Here is a 6,111-nt window from a genome sequence, read left to right as displayed (position 1 = left end):
CTTCTCTCAGCAGGAGGGACAGATTTTGCATCCAGAACTGCAAATCCTAAATCTTGCAGCCTGGCTTATTCCTTGAATTCTCCCCCAGCAACCCTAAGCAAGCAGGTGCTGGACATCATTCTTGAAGCCAGAAGACCCAGTACAAAAAAATCTTATGCTGATAAGCGGAAAAGGTTCTGCTCCTGGATTCTGTCTAAAGGAGAGGACACAACTCTGCCCTCCCTGCCTCTAATCCTGGATTACTTAGCAGATCTACTCCACAAAGGCCTGTCCTTCTCCTCCATTAAGATACATGCCTCAGCCATTTCAGCCCATTACAACACTTTGCCACATCTCTTCTTGCACCCTCTTTTCAAACAGTTCCTGAGAGGGGCAAACAACTTAAGGCCACCAAGGAGAGCACCCACCCCTGATTGGGACCTTAACTTTGTACTGGAAAAGCTCACGCTTCCTCCCTTTGAGCCTGTTGCGTCAGCAGACTTAAAATTCCTCTCTTGGAAAAGCCTTGCTTCTGGCCATCACTTCAGCTAGAAAAGTGTCTGAGCTACAAGCACTTATGGCTGTGGAACCCTTCATTATTTTCCATGCTGACGGGGTTCCCTCAGGACTAACCCTTCCTTCATGCCTAAAGTGGTGTCCAGTGTGGCTCTCAACCAATCCATCCATTTGCCAACTTTTTTCCCTAATCCTCAAAATAAAGGGGAAAGGATCCTGCACTCCTTGGACATGCACAGACAGTTCAGATTCTACCTTGATAGGACTAAGCCCTTCAGAAAATCTGACCAGTTACTGGCCAGCTTTGCAACAGGGACAGAGGGCAAGACCATTTCAAAACAAGCAATTTCCAAATGGATAGCACACTGCATACATTTCTGCTACAAGCACCATGGGAAACCAACCCCTCAGGGGGTCAGAACACATTCCACTAGGGCAACATCTACCTCTACAGCATTTCTCAGGGGAGTCCCTACCAGGGACATCCTGGAAGCTGCTACATGGAGTTCAGTGCACAACTTCACTAAGTATTACCACCTGCCTATCTTTTCCAAATCCAGGGCAGGTTTTGCAACAGCATTCTTGCAAGGCATACTAGCCATCCCTAACTCTTCTTGACTGCCTCCACCCTTGTTCAGCTTTGGGAATCCACCAAAGTGTAATGACTGCAACAGTGAAACATGAAGAACATAGTACAGTTGTGTACACTTACCATAAATGTAGATGTTTGAGTGTATTCACTGTCTCCTCTCTATGGTCATTTCTCACCCCTTTTAGGGATATTGGCACTGAGAGAGAGCACTGGTGCTTACTTTTTACTGGTGTTTTTATCCCCACCATAACTTAGCTCCTTATTTGGGGGGCTCCTGACATTTGGGGCAAGAAAAACTGATGCAATGGCGTCGGCTGCCTGTTTTTATACCCCTGACGACCTGACTTCAGTCCTGGAGCTACAACATTTGATGCAGAAATACTAAGTCTCTTGTATTCGAGCTGACTGAGGGCTACCTACAGGCAGATAACCCAAGTGTGAAGACTGCAACAGTGAATACACTCGAACATCTACATTTATGGCAAGTGTACACAACTGTACTTTCTGTAAGTTTGGGAGCTAGCTATGCAGTATCCGGTGACCCTTTAGACAGTTTACATTTCTTCACATCAGAGCATAGTGGCAGATTTTCTGAGCAGGTCCGTAACACTATCCCATGAGTGGATGCTTCACAGGGATGTGTTTCTGGACATTGCCCACCACTGGAGTACTCAAGTAGATTTATTTGCCTCTCCTCTAAACAGACATCTTCCTCTATTTTGTGCCAGAGTCCCATGTCCTCTGGTATGGAAGGTTGATGCCGTCTCTTTTTCTTGGAAGAGGATGTTTCTTTATGCCTTCCCTCATCACTACAAAGGTCCTGCTCAAGATAAAACAGGATGATCCCAAAATCTTGCTGGTGACTCCCTTTTGGCCCAGGCAGCATTGGTTCCCTCCTGTTCTGCATTTTGCCAAGGGCAATCAAAACAAGTTACCTCACTGGGTGAAAGTACTCACACAAGATAAAAGATCTCTCATCCATCCCCAATTGTCCACACTTCAACTGATATTGTGGGTGATAGAGTTTTGATCCCTTACAGACACATTTTTTTTTCTGAGGACATGCTTCAGGTCCTGCAGAAGGCCAGAAAACCAACTACTAGGAAATCCTACTTATCCAAATGGAAGAGGTTTTCTCTTTGGCATCTTTCTTATAACCTGGATCCACATACTGTGGATGTTCCTTTGGTTCTCTGTTATTTGTGTGACTTGCTCAATGCTGGGTTGGCCTGTTCTTTATTTAAGGCCCACTTATGTGCTATTGCTTCTTGTCTGCTTTTGACTCCCCCTTTAGCCTCTAGATTTGAGGGCAAACCATTTCTTAAAGGTGTCCTTCACATTAGGCTTCCCAGGAAGCCTGCCACTCCTTCCTTGGACCTTAATTTTGTTTTAAAGAAATTGACTCTGGCTCCAGTTTGAGCCTCCTGCTTCAGCTTACTTACAGCATTGTTCACGGAAGACTTCTTTTGGCCTTTACTTCTGCCAGACAGGTGTCTGAGCTGCAAGCCCATATGGCTGTTCCTTCTTTTTTAGTTTTTCGTTAGGGCAGGGTGTCCCTTCATACTAATCCTTTTTTATGCTCACAGTGGTTAATGAGTTGTCTTTTAATCAGTCTGTTCATTTACCCATTTTTTCCCTTCTCCACAGTCTGCTAGTAAGGTTTTGCACAACTTGGATTTGCATAGACAACTCTGGTATTTTATGGATAAGACTAAAGCTTTTCATAAATCTGGTCATCTTTTTGTTTTTCATCCTAATTCTTTAGGTTTGGCTGTTTCCAAGCAAATCTTTTCTTTTTGGGTATCTAAAGCCATTTCTTTTTTGCTATTCTTTTCATGGGAAGAACCTTCCTTCTTCTGTTAAGGTTCATTCCACTAGAGCTGTGGCTTCTTCTGGTGATTTTTTTCAAGGGTGTGGATACTAATTATATTCTTGAAGCAGCTACCTGTACTTCTGTGCATACCTTTACTAAGCACTATAAGTTGGATGCGATTTCTAGGGCCAGAGCTGACTTTGCCAGGGCCATTCTCCATGGCATCCTAGAGGACTCTGTTGGCCCTTACTTCTCCCAGTCTTCTTCCCGAGCTTTTGCATTCTCCATATTGTAAAGAACACTGCAACAGTGATATGGAAGGGACATAGTACAGTTGTGTAAAATCTTGCCATAACAGCAGATGTCCTTCTATTCACTTTTGCAGTATTCACTCCCTCCCTCTTCCCCCGGTCTTCTTCTTTCTGGATATGTTTACCTATTTTTATCCATGGACTGTCATTCCTACTGGGGTTTCTCAGTTCTGAGGATGTTACATCCAGACGTCACTTTTACGCCCTATGCTGTGCACTGAGAGCATACGTGTGACATACGGTGTACTCTTTACAATCAAAGGGCTTTGGTATACTGGCCGGATATCAGGCTGCCCTTGGCAGGAGATCCCTGTTGTAAAGAGTACTGCAACAGTAAAGAGAAGAACATCTACTGTTATGGTAAGATTTTACAAAAATATACTTTACATATATTAATCTCTGGACTGATGAGATAAATAATGTTAGACAAAGTAGAAAGGATGTGTCTATTGTCTGTAAAGATCACTCAGTCCCTACGAAACAAGATAATACCACTGACAACTTTGGAATTCTGTATACAAGTATTCAGCAATCTAAGGATTCAGAGCATACACAAGGAAATGCAAAATAAAGGAAGTTCACAACAAATGAAGAAGAAAAAGAAACTGATAAATCTGTAAAGCAAAGAGAATACATACTAAAATGTATACCATTTTGTTATGCAACACACAGATTACAGTGGATGACAACATTTTTGTTTCAGAAATATCGTCAGTCTACAGAAAAGGCATTATTTTTCCAAAAGAGAAGGTTATAAAAAAGGGGGGGGGGGCAAGGGCAGGTGAAAAGGAATAAATCAAGCTAAACAAAAGAAGGATGAATTTGAATGAGTAATGTAATGTCTTGACTGCCCAATGATTGAATGGATTTTAAGTGATGTATGTTTGCAACTACAATAATATTAATATGGTTTGTGATGTAGAATGTTTGCAACTAAAATTATGTCAATATGGTTTCATTTATATAAAGGTATGATTGCCTGTGTCATATGTGATAATTTAATAAAGATGTTTCTTGTTTAAAAAAAAGATGAAATGTCAAAGGAATCAGGAACATTACTGTAAGAAAAAAAAAAGAGGAGAAAGAAAGATGACATCCTGGCTCAAGCTGGGGATGTATAAAGCCAGCTGAATGAGAATTGTATGGTTGCAAATGTAACATGATGAAAAACAGTGGCCATAATAAGACTAATAGTGGTGAAGATAATTCCCGTGTAACAATTGATTTAAAGCAGATATTACTGAATTAGAAAATGAAGACGCGTCCGAAACGATATTCTTGTAATTGGGGAGTCATTATTAGAAGAACTGATACTTTACATTTACCGAGAAGATGATGAGCACTGACTAATGTTATGGCTTGCTGGGAGCAGAAATTGAAAATGTAAAGCAGTCCTTAGAATGCTTTAATATAAGGAAGTATGGATCTGTTTTTTTTCTTTCTTTTATTCCGTGTTGGTATAAATATTTCATCTGCAAGGAGAATTACTGTAGTAGGAAACTTACAGCCCTCTTAGATAGCATAGCTTGTACCGGTGTTAGGACATATTTTTTTTTACAATTCACATGTAGAAAGCAGATTCATGTCACTGTAGAGATTTTTTTTGGTAATTTTAATCGGAGTTGCTGGCTACTGAGACTTGTCTGCATATATCAACTGGACACAAGCTGATTTAAGTATACTTTTCTCTGCACTTATTTAAGATTTGAGTTAGTAAATATTGTGTGTCTCTGTCTATCTGCAGTTAAGTTGCCTGAAGTGTGAAAAAGTGTAGCCATATGGGCTCATTGAAAGTTGTTAGACTGCTTTGAAATTCCTGTGTTAGTGTTAGCCTGGGAGTTTCTGCTAGCATTAAAATCTGTGTTGGTTACATTTCTAGTAATCGTTTTAATGAGAGTTGCTGGCTACTGAGACTTGTCTGCATATATCAACTGGACACAAGCTGATTTAAGTATACATTTCTCTGCACTTATTTAAGATTTGAGTCAGTAAATATTGTGTCTCTCTGTCTATCTGCAGTTTGTTCCCCACCCCCCTCCCTGTTTCCTGTTGTGGTGTTAATCTTGGTGGCTTTGGAACTGTGCCTGCCCCTGCTGTAAATCTGTTTTTGCACACTCCTCCTGGACCCATCTCATTTGCTCACTCAACTGAGTACAGTGAGATCATATTTTGATTTCAGATACTCCTACCAGTCCCATCTCCTCTGTGGTGTACAGAGAGAGCACTTGGGAAGGATATTCCACTATAGTATCTTAATCTGCTCTGTTTCCTCCCTCTCAAAAAAAAAAAAAAAATTGCACTTCATCTGGTTTATTGTATTTGTGTTTCTTCCTACTTTATTACCTTATTTTGCTTTTGCCTCTTCTTAAAAGTACTCAATTGAATTTATTCTGCTGCCTTTATTACTGCTTGTTAGTAGCCTGATTAAATTGTAACTGTTATTCTAAGGCCCTTGGTTTAAGCACTTGGGCTTCAAACTAGTTGTTTTACATTAAGGTTTGTGGTCTGCACTGTTGTGGCAGGATAGGTAGCGTATATCCTTCTAAGTTGGGAACTGCTGATTGAAGGCTCAGTGTCTGTTAGTTCTGATTAAGCACTTGGGCTTCAGGCCAGTTATTTTACATTAAGAAGGTTTGTGGTCTGCACTCTTGTGGGAGGAGAGGCTAGATTCTGCCCTTCTGAACTGGGAGTTTCTGGTTAAAGGCTTATTGCGCATGCTTACTTGAAATGTTTCTTTCTGAAATTGGTGTGCCTTGTTTGCTGTAGCATAGTCTAGTTTCAGGCCGGTTGGATCTAGCTTTGTTTGTATAACTTGTGCACTGATCCAGGCTGTCTTTGTTGGAGAAGGTTTCTCTGTACCCTAGTGGCAGGACTGTGCAGTTAGAACTTGTTTGATTGAA

This window comes from Protopterus annectens, chromosome 6.part0, assembly GCF_019279795.1.
Source record: "Protopterus annectens isolate FY-2018-M chromosome 6.part0, PAN1.0, whole genome shotgun sequence".
Taxonomy (NCBI): Eukaryota; Metazoa; Chordata; order Ceratodontiformes; family Protopteridae; genus Protopterus; species Protopterus annectens.
This window is presented reverse-complemented; position numbering follows the sequence as displayed.